The sequence below is a fragment of the Pinus tabuliformis genome, chromosome 5_2, assembly GCF_031772625.1.
Source record: "Pinus tabuliformis cultivar Carrire ecotype Pingquan chromosome 5_2, CPIR1, whole genome shotgun sequence".
Taxonomy (NCBI): domain Eukaryota; kingdom Viridiplantae; phylum Streptophyta; class Pinopsida; order Pinales; family Pinaceae; genus Pinus; species Pinus tabuliformis.
Genome location: NC_142306.1, coordinates 124,528,285 through 124,551,662, shown reverse-complemented (window position 1 = coordinate 124,551,662; position 23,378 = coordinate 124,528,285).

Below are 23,378 nucleotides of genomic sequence, written 5' to 3'. Positions count from 1 at the left end.
GACCACATGATTCCATACAATGAGTGACACGTAGCGAGGGCATTGTTCAGAAAACTGCTCGCCATCACGCGCTAAAGTTCGATCGTGGAGGGCCGTGCGATATGCGTGACAACCGTTGGATCTGAGGAATCCGATCAGACGGCTATCAGGGAGGTGAGGTGGCAGAAAGTTAATGGAGGAAGGGCCCAATATAATTAAAGGTTTTTAATTACATCGTGGGCGATGTGATTGGTCGAAGAAGTTATTAATTAACCGTAGGGGTTAATTAATCCTTTTATTAACATGGCGGGGATCGGGCTCTTAATTAACTATAGATTAGTTAATTAATCCCATTTATAGACTGTCTTATGGTTATATTTAACCGAGGGGCGGGATATATAAGAATTTGGGGTTTTTATGTATTTATAATAATATGGGAATGGATAATGTTTATATAGGGGAATTATATAATAACAACATTAGCGATTAATATGACTTTACGAAATGCGTGCTAAGTACATGTATCCGAAAACTTTTCATCATATAACATTACTTAGGCTAAAAATATGTGAGGGTTTCATGTAGAATGTTTTTATTTTCCCTAAGTAAAATAGGATTTTACTTAGGAAAAGATTTATTAGGGAAATGAATGACTTATGAAGGTGGGTTATTCTTGGTGAAGGGGTTTAAGTACTTAGGCATTATAAATCATTGGGCCGAGGGTCCGGTCCCTCCAAAAGTTAGAGAAATGCTCTAAGCCCCTCTAACTTGATAGATACCTTGGTACTTAGGGGAAATTAGTGAAAATTTAGGTGAAATGAGTAGGGAAGTTAATTATTTCTGACTTTGCTTGCTTGATGTGCCTTCCATATGCTACATGCCTTTGCTTTGTAATGAAAGTGAAATATTTACACATTTAGACTTATCATTCACCACATATTATTCTGCAACCATCTCCTACTTACCCTACCTACTTTAACCTAGCATTTTCACTTATTTATTAGGGTGCACTTAGACTGGGAAACCCTTATCAAACTTTCTTTTTTTTTACATGGTGATGCCTCTCTAAGTCTACACTTATTACATCCAAGGGCTTAGATTACACTATTGAGCTCCTTTTATTTACTCTACCTATCTACTTATATGCCAAGATTACACTGTTTGGTCAGACCTTTATTCTCTATTTCTACAACATGAAATTGAAAATATGAACTAGCCAAGCTTAAACTGTTTGACTATTCATGAATTGTGGCATAGGTGACAAGCTGCAAACAATTGTTTATTATACAAAATTAAAAAAAAGTAGTGGCATTTAGACTTGCACACTTTCCTGGTATTTTCTTTTCGTTGGGGTCCATTTTCTTGCATTTTTTGATCTCTTTTATTCTTTTTACCCTTTGATTTTTCTTTTAGGGTATACCCTCTTCACATTTTTAAATTTTTTGATTTTTTACAAATATGGAAAACCTTTGCAACAAGTAAAGGTATGAACATATTACAAAGCTAAATCAAGTCAATCATGATATATGACACCTATTGGTATAGGGACATAACACCCTACAAATTTCCTAGTTCTCTAGCCTAAGGCTAAGCTTACTGGTTACCCTCTCATCCTTGGAAGGCCCTGGTTGGCCACTACTGATGCTTACATCGGCTGTAGAGCTGGGAATATGACCATCAAGAATGGGCATATGTCCAAGCAGTTAGTCATATACCCTCTTGCTCAGCCATCCCTAGAACATGATTTACCTTTATGGCTTGAAGAGGAGGAAGAAGATGAAGTTTATTCTTACCAAATTTATACCTTAGAAACAACCATGGGAGGAGGACAATAGGATGAAGATGATTTGATTGAACACCTACTCCAAAGTCCAACTCCCAATACATTGTCCCTAGAAGAAGTAGTAAAGGAAACCCAGAAAAACCATCCAATTGATCTATACTTGGCCGATTCCAACCCTCTCTATGTCAAAACCATAGAATTCAGCCCTAAGAGAACTTTGAAAATCAATCCATCTCTTTCTGTTCTCCAAGAGGGGAAGTTGTGCAACATGCTAAAGGAACATCTGGATGCCTTCGCTTGGAGTTACAAAGAAATGAATGATTACACCCCTCAGTGTGTACTCACCACATTTACATCAAAGAAGGTTTCATTCCAATCCGACAACCCCAAAGGAGGATGAATCCAACACTTAAATATATAGTCAAAGAAGAATTGCAAAAAATTCTAGATACATGATTCATTTATCCTATCTCTGACAGTGAGTGGGTCTCTCCTTTGGTGTTAGCTCCCAAGAAAAATGGTAAGCGGAGGATTTTTGTTGATTACAAGGAGTTAAACAAAGACACAAAGAAGGACAATTTCCATCTACCTTTCATTGACCAAGTACTAGATGGCCTAGTAGGGAAACTTTTTTTCTCTTTCCTAGATGGATTCAGTGGGTACTATCAAATCGAGATTAGCCTGGAGGACCAAGATAAAACCACCTTCACTTGTCCTTGGGGCACTTTTGCCTACAGGGTCCTTCCCTTTGGCCTATGCAATGCTCATGCCACTTTCCAGAGAGCAGTCCTGAGTATGTTTTCCGAGTTAGTACATGATGCAGTAGAAATTTATATGGATGATTTTACACCTTATGGATGTGATTTCTAGGAGGCTTTGTACAACCTAGATAAAGCACTGCACAAATGCATTGAAATGAATCCCTCTCTCAATCCTGAAAAATGTGAATTCTTAATCACTGCATGGACCGTGTTGGGTCATTCAATATCTCAACAAGGACTGCAGGTGGACCCACACAAAATAGCTATCATCCAAACGGACCCACCTCATCAAAAGCAGAGAGATGTCAGAAGTTTCCTAGGGTTAGTTGGATATTATTGAAGGTTCATAAAGGACTTCAACAAGTTGGCCTCTCCTTTATTTGGGTTGTTGGCCAAAGACTCTGAGTTTATATGGTCAAAATGCTGTCAAGAGGCCTTAGACATTATGAAGAACAAGTTAACCACTGTAATGATTCTCTGAGGCCCAAATTGGGCCCTTCCTTTTCATATTCATGTGGATGCCTCACACAAATCCATAGGAGCAGCCCTAGGTCAGATAGATGAAAAAATTCCTTATGCCATTTACTTTATCAGTAAGAATTTGTCAAAGGCTGAATTGAACTACACTATGACCGAAAAGGAGTTCCTAGTTGTTGTGCATTCATTGAACAAATTTAGGAATTCTATTACAAGTTATCAAACATTTATCCGTACTAACCATGATATGAATAAACCCGATGTGAATGCTCGTATTATAAGATGGTTACTTTTATTACAATAGTTTGATCTAACTATTGTTGATAAGCCTCGCAAGGAAAATGTTGTTGCAAACTTTTTGTCCAGATTAACTCTACCTGTAGCTGAGGAGGGAATGGTTGATCACGAGTTACCAGACGAGCACTTGTTCGCCATTTCAGTTCTCTCTCCATGGTTTGCTGACATAGCAAACTATCTGGTATCTGCACAGTTTCCACCAAACTTGCCCTCCAAAGAGAAAGACAAGATTATAAGGAAGAGTTCCCCCTTCAGTTGGATTGGGGGAAATCTCTTCAAACTTGGACCAGATGAAATCTTGAGAAGGTGTGTCGCGGAGGAGGAAGCCTTTGACATCCTTCTGACCTGTCATGATGGGCATTATGGAGGTCACTTTGCAACAAAGAGGACAACATTCAAATTGTTACAAATAGGTTATTATTGGCCCACTCTTCATCAGGATGTGAAAAGATATACTAGTCAGTGTGATGGGTGCCAAAGGATGGGGAAGCCTACTCCAAGGGATGAAATGCCTTTGCAACCTCAAGTGACTTTTGAGCCATTTGACAAGTGGGGCATGGACTTCATTGGACCTATTGACCCTCCTTCCAAGCAAAAAAAATACATCGTTATGTGCAGTGACTATCTGACTAAGTGGGTTGAAACCAAGGAAATTAAGGTGTTGGAAATAATGCTGAGAGGGGGGGTGAATCAGTATTATTAGATCAGGAATTTTTATTTTTCATAATCAGATTTATATGTGCTACTTCAGATAGGGGAACTAGCGTGTACATGCAACTGTCTTTAAGGAAACCAACATTTATGCAGTAAACTTATGATTCAGTTAATTCATCATATGATGATCTTTAATTAGTGCATCACTACTTCATTAGTCATTAAACAGTAACCATGTGTAGTATGAACATAATAAGCCATTACACATAAGAAACACACATGAACACCAAGATTTAAGGTGGAAACACAATGTGGGTGAAAACTACCTACTGCTATCATCTCTATCTTCTTTTAATAACAAGAAAATATGTTTATAATCTTGTACTAGTGCAGACTCATACCAATACATAGGCTTCTACCTGCAGAAGGTTACAACCTTCTTCCTTTCTCCAGCTTCTACTAGAAGGGAGATACAACCCCCTAGCTCTTGTATTAGCCAATATGTTTACTAGTACGTAGGTGCCAGCCAACAGAAAACTCCACTCTTCCACTAGGGACCACATTTCATGAATTTTCAGACTGGATGCTCCTGACACATATCAAGACATATGAAGACCTTGACTTATCAATAACCAATCAGAAATTTTGAAACTCAAACTTCATCAACCAACATGCAGTTAATCTGAAACAATTAGATCACTGTCATCAGAACACTGTGTTGAACCCAAAAACCTGTATCGACATTTAGAACCAACTTAAACATCAAAAATTCATGCGTCAGACTGTATATGCTACTTCAATGAAGAAAACTTGCATGTATACGCTACTTCCTTCAGCCCAACCTACGTATACCTCTAAAGATTCTGAATCATAAAATCTCTGAATCACAAACTGTACCAACCATCAGTGTACTGAACATATACTGTCAACTTACAGAGCTTTACACAGGAAGGCAACAGAAAACATTTCTTCTCACTTATACAAGCAATCAAATATCAACCTCCTTATGCATTCAGATTTACATTCAGATCTAAGAAGGCTTCATTGATAGACAAAAGTAAAATAGCAGCAGCAATAAATCAATAATATTGATCTGATAGATTAGTCATCTCTGAACATAAAGCCTTTATTTTATATATGTTACTTGAAAGAAAAAAAGCTTCATGTATACACTCTTTTACCGAGACGAACCTATGTACAGATCTGCAAATATTGACTCAAAACTTTGATGCAATTCTGAACTTCAGACAAACCCAGATCATGATAGATAACAAATAAAATATATGCAAAACACCAGATCTAGCCTCAACTAATATCAGATCATTCAAGCATAAGTCATTTCAGGTCTCATGATCCTGATCCAATATTGAACTCAGGGTGCACATAAATATTTCAGATCTACTCCCAAACATAACCCTGCAACATAAAATATACTTTAGATAGAAGTATTCTTTAGAATCTTATTCACTTGCACATATGGCCTTATGATCCTCGCTTCTTTATATAGTGTTTGGCCTTTCTCAATAGCATGGACCGAATCCACTTAGGACCAATACCTTGGATCAAATACCACGGAATGAATACCTCAAACTAAATACATAGGGTCAATATCATGGTCCAAAGATACCTTGGACCAAATACCTCGGACCAAAACCATGGTTTTCAACATGTACGCGCTTTGCCTTATGTGGGAGTGTGTGTATGTTATACGATATTTCTGTTCTGAGTACTTGCATGTATATGTTGCCTGGACTAAGTGAACTTGCATGTATCTCTTACACTACTCTTACATCATCTTCTTCCTTCAAATTCTTTGTTCTGATCAATAGACCTTAGTTCCATCTTCCTGATCCTCTGTACCACTACCCTATTGCCTCTAAATATTCTTGTTAGCCTCTTATCAAAACTGAGTTGACCTGTAGAGTTTCCATCAAGGACAATACTTGTATTATAATACCAAAATAAGGCAGAAATAGAGGAGAAGGTAGTTGAGTTCTTTAGGGAGAATGTATTTTACAAATTTGGGTACCCTAGAGAGCTAGTCACTGATCAAGGCAGCCAGTTTACCTCCAACATGATTGAAGACTTGCTCATCCAATACAAAATCAAGCATAGAACCTCCACTCCCTATCACCCACAAGGTAATGGGCAAGTGGAGGTGACCAATAGAATGTTGGAGGGAATCTTGACCAAAGTGGTTAATAATAGTAGGAAAGATTGGGCAAATAGACTAGTTGAGGCAACCTGGGCCTATAATACCACATGGAAGACCACCACTGGATTCACACCCTATGAGTCGGTCTGTGGGAAAAAGGCCATGTTGTCCAGTGAGTTTGAGTATAACACATTAAGGATGGTAGCCCAACTAGATCTAGATCTCAGCAGTGCATGAAAAGGGAGATTGCTCCAGTTGAATGGTTTACATGAGTTCCAAATGCAGTCACTCCTACATACAGAGGTAACCCAACTTCGGAGGAAGATCTGGCATGATAACAACATCAAGGATAAGAAATTTCAAGAAGGTGATTGGACTTTGTTTTATGATTCCAAATATAAAGACTTTAAGGGAAAGTTAAGGAAAAGATGGCTAGGGCCTTATGTTATAGAAAGATGTCATGATAATGGTTCAGTGCAGATCAACACCATAGATGCAGAGGCCATTCCTTTACTTGTTAATGGACATAGATTAAAAGTTTACAAAAGACCATTGTCAAAGCAATATTTCACTGATGGTATCAATAAAATAGTGATGGTAATGGAGCATGTCTCAACTCCTTCCTCATCAAGTCACTGAGAAGAAAAAAATAAGGAGACTCGAGTGAAAACCTCCATGAGGTTCCTGAGTCCCACTATTGGGTTGAAAACCTCTCGGGGCGACCCAATGGTGTCAGAAAAAGAGAAAAAAAAAACAAAACAAAAAAAAGAGAAAATCAAAAGATCTCCAGGTGAAAACCTCTCTTGGGGCACCCATGGAAAATAGCTAGGATGAAAACCTCTTAGAGGCAGACTAGTTGTTTCCAAAAAAAAAAAAAAGAAAAAAATCATGAAATTTTTTATTTGCAGGTCAGCAAGGACGATGATTAGAGATCAGAGGAGAATAAAAAACAAACATGTTCCACTCCCATGTTTATTTTTCCACCCATTTTCATTCATCACACCACCATTTATTTCATTTATTTCTACCATTCGCTTCAATTTACAAGGGGATTGTGTTTTCTACAACATCCCCTGAAAACCTACAGGATGATCCTATAGGAATTACAATGGCTCGCGAATCCTACAGAAAGTGACCCTAGGACATGAAATTGACCTGCCATGTCAAAATAATAACATCCCTACATCACAACTTCATTACCATACCTGCCTTCACTTTCATCACCCCTGCATTCACCATTAAAAAAATTAATTTCAAAGAAAATAGTTTTTTCACACTCTTCAAGAGAAAACACAGAGAGAGAAAATAAAATAGAGAGTAGAAGGGAGTAGCACCTGAGTATTTCTCATTCTCAACATTCCTAGTCTTCATCTCAATCCATGTCATCATCCTCAAAATCCCAGTAGAAGAAATGATTAGAAATTTTGAGGGAGAAGCAGCTACGGGACATCCTGTAGGAAATCTTGTAGCAACCTATCCCACAGAATACAAATCATAATTGCAGCAAGCTTCCAACATGAAGATCCCAGGGTAGAAAAAGCTCTAGAGAAACAACAACACCCTCATCTTCAACACTAGGTACCTACACATCAAGGGAACCATAAAATAAAAATAAAAAAGAAGAAGAAGAAGAAAGGAGAAATAGGATGCAGCCAGCACACAACAAGCACCTCGGGTCTTCAACAACTGCAGCAAGGTATTAGAACCACAGGTAAGTATCTCACTTCACTCTCTCATTTGCATAATGTAGTCAAAATATGTAAAGGTTATGAGCAAGTTGGTTTATAAGCGAAAGGTGGACAGTTAACTTGCCCACCTTCGTTCAGTCAACAAAGACAAAAGAATTGGTCCTCCCACACGTGGCAGCAGTCAAGTCAAGAAAAGAAAGGAGAAGGACAAAAGAAGTTAAGGCTATGGCTGCATGAAGTGGGAGTTGATTACGAGGAGAGGGGAACGATGAAGTGGTAATGGGGACCAACGGTCCAAAAATGGAAAATGTTCCTCGGCTACCATCAAACCACCTCACCCAACTTGACCATAAGAGCAAATAAAGATCCCAGGGTAGAAAAATCTCTAGAGAAACAACAACACCATCATCTTCAACACCAGGTACCTACACATCAAGGGAACCATAAAATAAAAATAAAAAAGAAGAAGAAGAAGAAAGGAGAAATAGGATGCAGCCAGCACACAACAAGCACCTCAGGTCTTCAACAACTGCAGCAAGGTATTAGAACCACAGGTAAGTATCCCACTTCACTCTCTCATTTGCATAATGTAGTCGAAATATGTAAAGGTTATGAGCAAGTTGGTTTATAAGCGAAAGGTGGACAGTTAACTTGCCCACCTTCGTTCAGTCAACAAAGACAAAAGAATTGGTCCTCCCACATGTGGCAGCAGTCAAGTCAAGAAAATAAAGGAGAAGGACAAAAGAAGTTAAGGCTATGGCTGCATGAAGTGGGAGTTGATTACGAGGAGAGGGGAATGATGAAGTGGTAATGGGGACCAACGGTCCAAAAATGGAAAATGTTCCTCGGCTACCATCAAACCACCTCACCCAACTTGACCATAAGAGGAAATAATTTTCGATCCCCATGCACTCATGCATTCATTTTCTTGAGGCTCACTCTAGCAAAGTCGCTCTCATACCCATGCAACTCACAGAAGAGGAAAATTACATCTTCTCCTGTGTAGGACTTCCTACGGGATTACATAGGAAATCCTACAGAATCACAAAGGAATCCTACAGGATACAGATAGACAGTATACATGATTGGCTAAGAGGAGTTTCAGAGGGGAAAACATGGGCGTTGGCTACAACAAACACTATGAGGAGGTAGGCTCTATAATTACTTCCTTTTTTCAAAGTGAATTGAACAGAAAATCCCCTAGTATTGAATGAATTTGGTAGCTGTGTAAGGGAATTGTCTCCACAATTCTTTCAGTTATTTACTTCTGAATTTAAAAATTGTATCAACAATCTCAGCTCAAAATTCACCAACCAAAATGATAGGTGGTTTAATAGAAGGGAGCCCATTAACACTGTGCGAATCCACCAACACCCTCAGGTGTTAGAAATCTTCACAAGGCATAATTAGATTGGGTATTTTGAAAACTTAAGAGGGTATGATGATGAAGTGGCCCGAGATTTTTTTCTCTCCCTCTTGCCACTGACCAGAGTCCATGCCACTATTGCTGTGAAAGGCCTCTTCATAGATCTCATCCCTAAACTCATAAGTAGAATTACCACAGATCCCCTAAGAGTGCCTTGGAGAAAGGAAGACAAGGGAGATAGGCAGACTGCCAAGAAGAAATTATTTTTAGAGGGTGAGGAGCCCATTGAGGATAAGAATGGAGTAAGGAGAACAAGTCTACCATATCCCTGGAATGAGGTGAGCTACCACCTTATCAAATACATATCATGTGAGGGTAGGTATAGTGTGGTTTATGGATATCACTTTAGGCTTCTTGAATAATTGAGGTTTGGAGTAGAAACACCTCCTCACCACAGGCTCAACATACCATACTTCCTTTTGCAATCACTGATAGACACAAGCATAAAGGTGTGGGAGGGAAACCCCCAACAGTTAGCTCACCATGGATTAATTAGAATCATTATAGAAGATGCCCTCCACAACCTCAAAATTCCTATCCAATGGTCAATTTTCAGAGACATGTAGACATAGGAGGATATCAAAGCCCTCACATATGATGTTAGTCCTACTATCAGTGAGAAGGATGAAGATGAGATAGATGAGGAAGAAAAAGAGGAGGAAGAGAAAGAGGATGATGAAGAAACAGAAGAAGATGAAAAAGAGGAAACTGATAAACAAGATGAGGATCTACAAGGAGAAGGAGAAGGGAAAGACATAGGAGAAAAGGGAAATGGGAAAGAGGGGGTAGAAGACAAGGAGGAGTCACCTAGGGTGTCTCTAGAACCCACTGAGAGAGAAGCAACAACTGTCCTCACTACTCTTAGCACCCCTATCAAACAAAAAGGCAAAAGACAGAGGTAGACCCCCTTATATTTCAGAACAAGGAAAAGCACAAGGATAAGGTAGGGGAAACCCCAAACTCCAACCAAAATTCCCATTGTAATTGAGGACTCACCTAAACAGCAGGAGAAAATGCCTCCTCCTATGAAAACTCAAGAAAGAGGATCCTCAGCACAAACCTCCCCTAAGTCTCCTATCACCTATGTGAGAAGGCCTATAACTAGATCCACCTCATCCAAAGAAAAATAAATCCTACAAGATACACAATAGGACCTATAGGAAGTAGAATCAGTTCTACAAGAGACTTTGCTAAACCTACAAGAGACTCAAAAATTGGATAAGGAGGGAAGCCTACAAAAAGAAACTAAAGAAGAGGACCCAGAGCTAAGGGAACCTAGCCCCCAACCTAACCTTGACTCCTACTACATATTTATTGAAGGGGGTAGGGTCATTCCACAAAAAATTGCTATTCCATTATTCTTTGAGCTTGAGAAGGAGAGAGCCAAAACTCATAGATGGATATAGATTGCCAAGTCCAAGGGGGTGGAGGACATTGGTCACATGGAGGAGAAGCTCAAGGAGATAGGCAGAGAACTAAGTAGCTTGAGAGACAAAGAGGCCATAATGAAAAATCATTTAGACATAGAAAATGCATGGTTGAAAGGACAGATGCAAGAAAGAGAGAATCAATTGGAATCCATGGCCAATCTCCCTTTGGAAGCAGTCTAGTGCAGGATGCCAACTAAATCTTATGCCCTATAACTTAAGGAATAGTGGTTGCAGTTCCAAATCAAGACCCTAGCACAGAGAGGCACTTTTCCATACCAAGATTATAGAAATTTCATTGATATTGGTGATAAAAGTACACTGGAAGATAGGGCCAAGATGTCTAAGTTTTATTTGCATAACATGGCCTTAATAGACATGAATGTATGGGACCCTAATGCCAAGCTATAAGATTTACATTTGATGGCTTTGGCATCATGGATGAACCATGAGGAAGCAAGGGCTGCAAAAACAAAGAAGATATTGGCAAGAAAACAAATGAAGCCTCTTATGATCAGAGCTGAGTAGTCCAATCCAATGGCCCTCGTCAGTACACATAATTTAATTGTAAATGATCCTCATCTTGCACCCAGGTATCTTGCCACCCAAGAGCAAGAAATTACACATTTTTAGGACATGTTCAGGTTGTTAGGGGATCAAAGCATGCAAGCTTGCTTGAGGAGATGGAACACATTGCCATATAGTTTAAATATAAGAGATTACCACTCTCCTCAAAAAATGAGAGAAGCACTGAACATGACACCCATGTAAAAGAAATCTATTCAAAGGCTCAAAGTCAATTGGATTTGCTTGAGACTCAGTCCACCACTGCTCTTAGGGATGCTAGAAGGAAGGAATGAAGAAGAATAAAGGAGGCTGTGTGAGGAGGTAGAAAATAAGGTAGGTTTCTATGCACAAGAAGAGGAAACCACAATAGAGGCATGGGATGTCAGGGAGGCCACTAGAGCTATGAAGGACATGGATATTGATTGAGTTGCTCAGAGGATGAGCAACACTTTCATTAGGGGGGTGATGATGAGCCTCATCATTGGGTAATTATATGGGCCTTAATTCACCTCCTAGCTTAGTCAAACCAGCTCTTCTCACAACTTATTACATGTTTTGATTATATTTTGTTTTATGAGATGAGTTAAAGTGAGAAATTATGCCTAGTGAACTAATATGCATTGAATGCAGGTTTGGAAGAGAAAATCAAGGAATTTTGGCAAGACTAAGGTTTGAAACTCGAATGGGACAAGGGAGAGAGATTGTAGGAGGTAAATCCTCCTCATTTACTCCTCCCCCATTCAAATATTCCTCCATTAATCCCACCAGCTCGGAGTGAAAGTAGCCAAGTCATGAAGATCAGAAAGCAACCGAGCAAGTGATAGAAAAAGAGTTAGTTCATCTCGATTTTGGGAGCCGAGCCTCCCAAAATTTAAGGAAGTCATTGGGGACTTCGGTTGTATAGGTAGAGAGGCCTAGAGCCTCATTAGGATTCGACTTTTTTGTTGTAAAAACTCTAGTTATTTTCGAGCTCCAAACTTGTGGAAGACTTTGATATAATTTTCTGTTTTTGTAATACGAATGAGATTTTTCTTGATCCAGCAGTAAGTTAACTCAGAGGGCTAAAGCTCTTGGGTTAGGGCCCAACCCTAGAAGCAAAGGCTTCTCTTCTTGTATATGTATGTTTAGCTTAGTTTCATAATTTCATGGTTAAACTGTCTTTAGAAGTATTTCATTGCAAGTAGTGTAGATTTGATTAATTGGTTATTAGTTTACTTCCATTTGTGCCTTAGTTGAGTAGCAGGTTAAAAGGGATAAAAGAAGCACCACAAAGTTGCCAGTAGGTGTCCCAAACTCACTTCTTCCTTCTAGGATCATGATTTGAGGAAAAGACCATTATGCAGCCCCAGAAAGGAAAATTTCCATTTCTTTCATAAGATCTAGAGTTTACTGTACTTGAACCAGCATTTGATCAGTTTTTCAAGTGGAGGATTTCATTTCAATCTCTTATATCTTCATTCTTGCAGTAGATCTCATCCATGATTCCATTGTATTCAACAATTTCCTCATGCATAAGGTAGACAGTTAGTTCATTAAATTTTGTTTTTCAAGCTCATGAGAATTCTTCTTGTTTACATGACTTTTTGGAAATTACACATGTTTGATGTAGGGCAGGTGCTTCAAAAGTAGAAAGAGATCTCATAGCAAGCAACCACCTTCCAACTTCATCCACCCATAGGCATTCCTTCTTTTCATCAAGATCTTCACCAATTTCATCATTTTACATAGAAATTCCCCCAAGCATGTTGAGCAAATCCAACCACATACTAATCTTGGTTTTGGCTTCTAAGTGATCCTAGGCCTTTTCTAACTCCATTCCACCCATCAACCACCTTCCCTAACCCTTCCATCACCTCCAACACCCATCGTTTTGCTCTCGGTTGTATCCTGTAGAAATACAGGGAATCCTGTAGGTTTTCCTGTAGTGGCATGATTTGAGGCAGAATTGAGGGAAAACCTATAGGAAGCCACCCAAGGTCAACCAAGGGTCTCCCAAACCTTCCAACCATCTCGTAAACCTTCCAGCCATCCACCAGCATCCCTAAGCCACATGCCACATCACCAAAAGAGATTAACTTGCACACTTGATTTTTCATGAAAAGCATAAACAGACAAAACAGATTTATTATAGACCTTTACATGCATAAAAATGATGTTTGATGTTTTCAAATTCCATGCTTAGGACAATAGCATTTTGTCCATGTTATTTTAGAATTATTGCAAAGCATAGATCTTAGCAGTTAATTAGGAAATGGTGTGCCTTAGCATTGAATTTCAGTGTTTTTCATTATTACAGTGGATCAACTCTCTCTTGGAGTATATTTCTGTTTCTTTCATCAAGGAACCAAGCTTCTTATGAATCCATTGAAGTTTGGCTTGAAAACCATAGTGGTCTCTCGCTAGCTGAACAATGACAAAAGGCAGAACCATCACTTTTACTTGTGTATACAACACTATCACCTCCAAGTTTATACGAACCCTGGGTTGATAAACTAAAGTTGGTAGCCTAAGGGTTGCAACATTCTTGTTGCAATATTGGTGCTCATCACCATCCAATCCAGATAACCTTCCTTAACTCCCATAAGAAGTTCCTCATACATATACAGAGAAATATGCTAAGGATGAATCTACTTTCTGAGACAATTTGGACCGATAGTCTCCTTCTGCCCCAGGACCTTGCTGCCTTCATACAAGGTTCAGATTTCCCTTACCCCCCATCTTGGATGGATTTTAGGTCTATCTCGCCCTAGGTTTACAAACAAATAACCTAAGGGATCCAAAATGCTTTGTTTCTTCTTTCAACTGGGAAACTAGAATAATTAACTCGCATTCTTCTACAAAACTCATTACTTTTCTTCTTACAATTGAAATTCATGTCAAATTCTAGTTCATTTTTGCCTTACCGACATAAGGGAGGGCTAGAGGCACATACCATGTTTTATAGGCGAAGGTTGAATGACGATCAACATCCCCCAACTCTCAAAGCTTCCCAACTCTGAATACACATTCTACCTCCACTTCCTGTATGCAAATGCCCATCAACCTTGCCACATTTTCCTTTAATTTTCTCTCCCACCTACTCGTCCTCACTCCCAAGCTACCTGCCACTTGCTTTGCTCCGCTGGCCGCCTCCCTTTCCTTCATGTGTGGGTCTCATACTTTGAACCCACTTACCTTCCATTTAATGTCTGTCATCATTTCCTTCCCACTTCTGACTTATCCTACCGACCTATATTTCTCGGTTCTCCACGTACGTTTACCAGCATGCCTGCCATCTATCCTGCCTCTCTTACCTCTGTCAACACCCCTCCCATCTGTCTTGCCTATCTTACCGCTGCCTGCCATTTCCCACCACACCCCGATCAGGGGTTCTCTCCTTTCTCCTTATCTTTTCTCAGTATTTCCACAAGACTACTCATTCCTTCTGTTCAACTTAAGTCGTCACCTCTTATATCAAGGTCGTTATCAATTTTGCCACATCCCCAATTGGCTAGGTGGTTTGCTACCACATTCCCCGATCTGCGAACATGTGTTGAAATAATATAGTCTATAATTTGTATTAGATTTCCTATATCTTGTACCAACCCTACCATCCTCCAACTTTGGCTTGTCTTCTCCCATCTAGTTCCTTGCTGAAGTTTTTTCACTATGTCTATTACCAGTCTCGAGTCTCCTGCCACCTCTAGTTTATGGTACTTTTCTCTAGAAACATAAAAAGGGTTAGGGAATCACAAGTAATAGGTTTCTGTTTCCATGAATTGGCCATCAGCATGCTTGGATTCATGCTTAACCTTTCCATTATACGACATTCCTGTGGAGTGGATTCCCAATCATCTAGGTACCAGTTCTCAGCAAGAATCATTTCTCGAATGTTCTGAACTATCATTCCCCATAACTCTACTGTTGTTCTCTTTTCCCCTTTAAAAATTCTTTAGTTCCTTTCCTTCCACACCACCCAAAGCAAGAATCCAAGGGATATCTGCCAAGCTTGGTTCAAGATGGGATTCTGGTAAGGCTTCCTTCTCCATTTTTCCATTGTTATTTTCGTGCTTGATTGATCCCTGTCTCTATGGCCAAATAGTTGTTCGTGATACTACCATAGAACTTCACTGTAACTACAAGCATTTAATAAGTGTTCCATTGATTCCATTTGTCTTTCACATATGCAGTAGACCGATGGTCCTTGCATCCCCCTTACCTGTAATTGATCCCATGTTAGTGCTCTGTCATGCAGGACAACCCATAGGAAGAAGGTTATTTTGGGCCACAGTTTATCCTTCCAGATTCATTCCCATATGGGTAACCCTTGTTGTTGATGATGTGCTGCTTGCAGATAGTATCCTTCTTGGATGGTGAACATCTCTTTTATTCTATATCCCCACCTTATTATGTCTGATCCTTTCTATATTGCTATTCTTTGGGACTCCATTACTTTCTCATAGGTTGCCCATTGAATCGACTCTGGTGTACTAGGCCAATCTTGTTTCCTCTTCCATTTTCTCCATTGTTCCCCTTAATTTATTCCCCAATAGTTTTTCACCAGCTAATTTGCTGGGTTGTTTGTATGTAGGAATATATCTGCTAGGTCTAGCCTACTAAATAATTTCTCTCTCTATTGCCACGCCTCTTGCGAGAATCTAGATTTGTCTCCTCCCCTGATTTCCCAGAAACTATGATTTCTTATTAGTTCTCTATTTTCAGATGCCAGATTCCATATAGCTGACACCTCTATGTTTTTTGGACTCTTAATCTTCCTTTTGTCGATCTTGGCATTCCATATTTTCTCCCCCATATTTATTTCCATAGGTCTGTTCCTTCCTAAATCCATCTCCACCATAACTTATCCCCCATTACCTAGCTTAGAATATATGGGTCTCGGAGTCCTAGCCCTCCTACTTTGTTTGGTTTACTTAGCCAATTCCAAGATATCAGTGCCCACTTTTTTACTGTGTGTGGCCCTTGCCACATGAATTTCTTGAAGATGTTGATCATTCCATGGCATACAATTTTAGGGACATCTTGGCTTGATAATTGGTATAACGAGATGGAATGAAGCACTGCTTTTAGTAGAATGACTCTACTCGCCATATTTGAAGTCTTGAATGTCCAGTTTTGAAGCCTCCCTTGTATTTTTTTCCAGTATTTCTTTCTAGTTTGCCACTTTGATCGAGTGTAGACTTAGCAAGATCCTTAGATATTTCGAGGGGGGGTTTCTTATATGAAGGCCCATTGTTCTCACCAAGAAAGCTTTGGATTGGGTTGTTGTATTAAAGAAAAAGATATCTGACTTCTCTTTGTTGATCTATGTTCCTGAAGCATTCGCGAAATTGTGTAAGATGTCTATCAAGACTCTGCCTTCCTTGAGGGTTGCTTGCGCAAACATCATTATGTCATCAACAAATTGTTGATGTGTTAATGGCAGGTCATTACCCCACATTCACAGGCTTTTAAATTGACCTCCTTACACCTTTTCTTTTACATATCTTGCTAATCCTTCAACTACTAATATGAACAAGAAAGGGGACATTGGGTCTCCTTGTCTTATCCCTCTTGTTGCATTAAATGCCTTAGTCGAACCTCCGTTCAAGAAGATTGAAAACACAGGGGTTGATATCATAGAATATATCCAATTTATCCATCTAGGATCGAAGCCAAAGGCTTTCAGGATTTCTTCGAGGTAAGACCAGCTTAGCCAGTCGTATGCTTTTGATAGATCTAGTTTTATCATCATACCTTTGGCTTTTAGGTTCTTTAGAGAGTGAATTTCCTCTTGAGCCGTGACAATCCCATCCACAATTTCCTTTCCTTTTACAAAACCAATATGCTCTTGAGAGATTAAGCTAGGGAGGATCAGTTTGAGGCAATCTACCATTATTGTAGCCAAAATTTTGTATATTAAATTACATAGAGCTATGGGTCCAAACCCGTGAAGCTCTTCTGAATGGTCTATTTTGGGATAAGAGTTAGCAAGGTGGAATTCAAGGGTGGTTGCATCCTTTTAGTTCGTCTTGAATCCTCCACTACTGCTAAGATATCTTCTCCCAAAATCATCCAGGTTGCCTAGAAGAATTATGTTGTAAAGCCATCCGGGCCCGGAGCTTTGTTCTTTCCTAGTCCTTTGATCACTTCTTCCACCTCACTCATAGTTGTTTCCCTCATGAGAGCTAGGTTCTGATCCCTATTGAGCAACTGAGGGATATGCCGAGTAATCTTATTTATATCTTCTATCCTATCTAGATTAGGTTCTGTCAATTAGTTTTGGAAGTGATGGACCAACAGGTTCTCCATTTCTTCCTTTTGAATAAGGCGATTTCCTTCCTAGTCTACTAAGGAAAAAATCATGTTATGCTGGTGATTGTTGCATCATCGCTTTGTGGAAGAATCTAGTGTTCCTTTCCCCCTCTCTCGATCATTGAATTCTTGATTTTTGTTTCCACAAAATCTCTTCCTGCTACCTCCTTTCTTCGAACCTCTTAAGAAATTATCCTTCTTCCTCCACTAGGGGTTTAATGCAACCATTTGTTATTATCTGTTGTTGCACCTTTTTCATCCTTTCCTGTAGCAATTCTTGTTCCTGTTGTATGTTACCAAATTATTCCTTGTTCCATTTTTTTATTTTATCTTTGATTTATTTGAGACAGAGTTGGAATGTATGCAGTTTGTTTCTTCCTTGTATCTTACTTTCTTTCCACCATTCCTTCATTTTTCGTATGAAGGTCGGGTCTCTCAACCAGGAGGCTTCAAACCTAAAGGGTGTCTTGGTCTACCCTTGTTTCAAGTCCACTTCTAATCTGATCGGCCAGTGGTCAGATCTCATGCATAGTAGGATGGATTCCTCATAGTATACATCTCTGCTTATTAACTTTTTAGTTGCCAAGAATCTGTCTAATCATGACGCTATTTGATGACTTCCTCCTCTTCAGTTATTCCACATGTACATACCATTGATTGTAGGTATATCTACTAGGTGGTGCTCTTCTTGTAGATTCTTAAATTGTTCCATTTCGGGTTCCTCCCTTTTGATCCCTCCTTTCTTTTCCTCTAGGGTAGTTATCATATTCAAGTCCTCTGCAATCAACAAAAGTTTTTCCTCATGCATTTGGTTTAATGTCCTTATGCTTTGTATAAAATTGTCCTTTTCAAATGGAATATGTGGCCCATATATTGTTGAGATCATAAACCATTATTTGGTCCCTATATTCCAGAATCGACCTGTGAGGATTCTCTACATTCCTATCCAGTAATCTTCCTTTACCTCTGCTATGTTCCAAATGATTGTTATGCCCGCTACACTTCCTTTTGCATCCACTATAGCTACTTGATATATTGGTTTCATTCTCCTTAGAATCTATTCTAATTTCTCTCCTGTTATCCTTTTTCCTAGAGAAGAATTATTTGAGGCTTTTCCTTTTTCAACCGATCTAATAGGCATATTTGTTTTCCCCAGCTGTTTAGGTCCCATATGTTCCAAGATAGTACTATCATTAGGTAAATTTGTTGAGTTGTTGGAAGACCGTTGATAGAGGTACTACCCTTCCAGTGTTTACCAACATTTCTCCCATAATTTGGATCAATTCTTGTAGATTCCTCTCCTCCTTCCTATTTTCTTCCCTCCTTTTGTTCTATTTTGATATTCCTTGGGGTTTTCTTGTTGCATGTCTAGTTGCTCTGCGATCTCTACTTGTCTCTATCCTTGGTTGGCCTTGTATTATTGGAAGGTTTCCTTGTACAGTTTCTTTTGATCCTTTGGGATAAATCTTTCATCCAGTTGTCTCCATTCATTTAACATTTTTTTTATGACTCCCTCTCCCATGCTTAACTCCTCCCCCTTGCCTAAGTCTACTTCCATTATTGTGAGATCCATTCCTACATGTTCTTCTTTGTCTGTAAGATCTATTTGGGCTTTCCTCTTTGGTGTTGTTTTTTATTTACTTGGGCTACTTTCTTTTCCTTTTTCCTAGTAATCCATGATTTGTGCTTCATTTTCTATTTCTTCTTCATCTTGCAATACATTATATCTGTTTTTACTACTTGGTTTTATTTGATTGATGGTTTCTTGGTTATGGGATCCTTTTGGATTCCCCCTCTTGTGCTTCACTTCTTGGAACCCCTCATTCCAATCCTGTGTGGGTTTCATTTTTTTTTCTTTAGATCCTGTCCTTCATGATTCAATGGGCATTCTTTAAATAAGCGAACATATTCATGGCACCTTCGCAATTTGAAGGGGATATGCTCATAGTCCAAGTTCTGTTGCCAAATTTCTTCATGATATTCTAGCTTGATTGATTCACGAATGGGCTCTAATATATTCATATACATACAAATTCTATCATATGATGTATATAGCCCCATTTTTGTTGTTTCAACTATTTTGACAAATTTTCCTATTGTATTCCCGATTCCTTCCAATATTTCCAGGTCCCAGAAGTCCATTGGGAGCCCGAAGAGTCGTACCGAAACTGGGGCAACCAGGAATTTCCCTTTATCTGGATTGTAACATTCTTCGCAATATCTCATGAACAATCCTACATTATAATGAAAATATAGGCCATTTTCAATTACTCTTTCCTTATCTTGAAAATTTGAGAAGACTACTGTGAAGAATCCTCTGGCTCCCAGCTTGAGTTTTATATGGCCATTAGGTTTCCATTTCTGTTGGATCCACTTGATCAGGTCCTTCTCCATTGGCCAAACTCCTATGAACTTGTAGATCATTGCATGGTTCTTCATGTAGCTATAGTATCTTTCGAGTTTGTTCATCAGGATTACAAATCTGGGTTTCTTTGATGCACATGGAAGGCACTACCCTCTGCTTCTTTCCACTCATCTCAAAATGAGGACTGGGCCATTGGTCAGACTTGTCACTCCTTGGGAACTTAGTTGATTGTTGGTTTTCCCGCTTGACTCTCCAACCGTTATATTTCGGTAGGATGGCATCTCTCCCCCCCCGGTTTGCTTCTGGCATGTCTTCTTGCTACCAGTTTTCTGTTCTGCCACTCCTATTATATTGTCAGGGTTTGCAGGTTTCAGACCCTAGGGTTTGAAAATTTTCATAGCATCGTCTATTCGATTATGCTCTGATGCACTCTTAGGAATATTTTATATATTAAAATATGAAATATATATAAAATATAGATATAAATTAAAATATGATTATTGATGCCCATGGGGTATAGAATAAATGGTGATAAGATGTACTATTAAGTCACTCTGTGATGTGAATGTCACTAGTTCGAAACTTCATGGCCAAAATTTAGTCATGTTAAGGGTTGGTGTGGCCCAGGACGAGTGTCAACTTCGAGTGATTTTGAGGGCTTAGATTCCACTGGGTCATGATTTCTCAAGCCACAGGTCAAGCCTAATGTAATCTTTGATGAACTCATACCACTTGAGAAACAAAACACAAAAATATGATGATTGATATTAATAAATTATATTTCATAATTTAATTTTTAAATTTGATATATATATAATTGGCCATTAGGTAAAGAAGCAATTAATTCCTAAGTCTTCCTGCCCTGGGGCCACCTACTCCTTGAGCCTAATCATAAATCATTCTTTCAGAGACTTGAACCTAGGTGGATGGGTTGGCAAGCCACAATCCCAACCACTAGAGCTAAGAACCATTGACTTTAATATTTATGAAGGAAAGAGAATGGAGGAACGGCAAGGCAACAAGGAGGTGAATCCTCACCCCTCCCTACCCTTCAACCAACCCCCTATTCATCAAATGACTATTTTTCATTGTGTTTTTTAGGAAAGAGCATCGAGGAAGGAAGGCATAAAAAGGAGTTGAATTATGGGGAGGGGTGATTTTTCTTTCTTTTTTCAATTAATTCATATTTTTAATGCTTTGGGGAAGGCGATGATCAAATAAGGCAAAAATGAGTATGGAAGGGAAATAGGTTAATAGAGTTTTAACTTCATCTTGTTTTTATTATTGTTTGTGGGAGACTTTATTTATCATCCACTATCTTCTTCTTGTTCTTTTGTTTTTAGCTTTGTGTCTTTGTGAGTGCACTTTAAGAAATTGTCTTTTATTTATTTTTTCTCTCCTCTTTTTTATTTACATGTATTTTTCAAAACTACAGATTCACTATTAATCAAATTTAATAAATATTTCTCTTTTCATTTTTAATTTATAAGAATCTTAAGACATTTTTATAAGTATTTTGTAATCTCCTTATCTCCATCATCAATTCATATACTTCATGGGTCTCTTTTGTTTACAAGTAATAATGAATGAAAAAGATGTTCAACAATGTGTGCACATTATTAAAACTTTTTGTAAACTCACTATTCCACCTTCATTTATGTATTTCATGGATACCTTTCATTCTCAATTGATATTGAATGAAAGAGATATCCAGAACATGTGAACATTATTCAAACATTTTGTAAACCCCTTACCTCCACCTTCATTGATGCACTTGATGGACCACTTTCATTACCAACTAGTAATAAAGGAAAATAATTTAAAAATGTATGCATGTTATTCAATCATCTCTTCTCTTTGTCAAATCCTAAAAATTACACACTACATTCGTTAAAAAAATAGAATTAGAACTAATTACCCTTATATTCCTTAATAATAAAATGCTCAAAATTACACACCTCATTTTCGACCATAAAATGGGATGATGAACACAACCCTCCACTTTCATTCATTAACAAATCCTTTATCATACATTAACAAAGACAAAGAGGGTGCCTGAGATCTATAATCATACTTGGGATGTGTTTAGATATAAGATAAAAAACATTCAAATATCTTTTTTAATGTAATTTGATTTTAAATTTAATTAGAATTATGTCAAAAAAATTAAATTCTATTTTTCTAAAAGAAATTATCAATAAAATTTTATGGATAATTATTTTATTTTTTATTTTTTATAAAAATGGAATTTAAATTTGTTGACCTAATTCTAGTTAAATTTAGAATCAAATTACATACGAAATAAGATTTCGTATTTTAGTGTTTTTTATCTTATATCTAAACACATTCCAAATTTGATGGTAGATCTCACGTAGCCTCTTTGTCTTGGTCAATATATGATAAAATATTTTTTAATGAATAAAGGGGAGGCTTGTGTTCATTATGCCATTTTATGATAAAAAATGAAGTGTGTAACTTTGAGAATTTGGTTATTAAGGAATGTAAGGGTAATGTGCGTATGTTGTTAGTTCTCATTCTATTTCTTAGTCAATGTAGTGTGTAATTTTCAAGGTTTGACAAAGAGATGATCCAATAGCATGCATACAATGTTAAATTATTTTCCTTCATTATTAGTTCGTAATGAAAGTGGTTCATAAAGTGCACAAGTGAAGGTGGAGATAAGGGGTCTACAAAATGGTTGTACACACATTATTGGACATCTTTTTCATTCAATATTTGTTGGGAAGGAAAGATATTCATCAAATGCATAAATGAAGGTGTAATAACAAGTTTACAATAAGTTTCAATAACGTTCACACATTGTTGAACATCTTTTTCATTCATTATTACTTGTAAACAAAATATACCCCTGAAGTATATGAATCGAGGATAGAGATAAGGATATTACAAAATACTTATAAAAATATCTTGAGGTTCTTATAAATTAAAAAAGGAAAGTGAAATATTTATTAAAATTGATTAATAGTGAATGTGTAGTTTTGAAAAATAAATGTAAATAAAAGAGAGGGGATCACAAATAATTAAAAGACAATTTCTCAAAGTGAACTAACAAAGACATAAAGCTAAAAACAAAATAAGAAGAAGAAGATAGTGGAGGATAAATAAAGACTCCTACAAACAATAATAAAAACAAGATGAAGTTAAAACTCTATTAACTCATTTCCCTTCCACCTTATTTGATCATTCCCTTTCCCAAAGAATTAAAAATATGAATTAATTAAGAAAGAAAAAAATCACTCCTCCCCACAATTCAAATCCTTTTTATCCCTTCCTTCCTCCATGTTCTTTCCTTAAAAAATATTATACTAAAAAGACAATGAAAAATGGCCATTTGACGAATAGAGGGTTGGTCCAAGGGTAGGGAGGGGTGAGGATTCACCTCCTTTTTGTCTTTTCCTTCCTCCACGCTATTTCCTTAAAAATATTAAAACAACGGTTCTTAGCTCTAGTGGTTGGGGTTGTGGCTTGCTAGCCCATCCACCCAGGT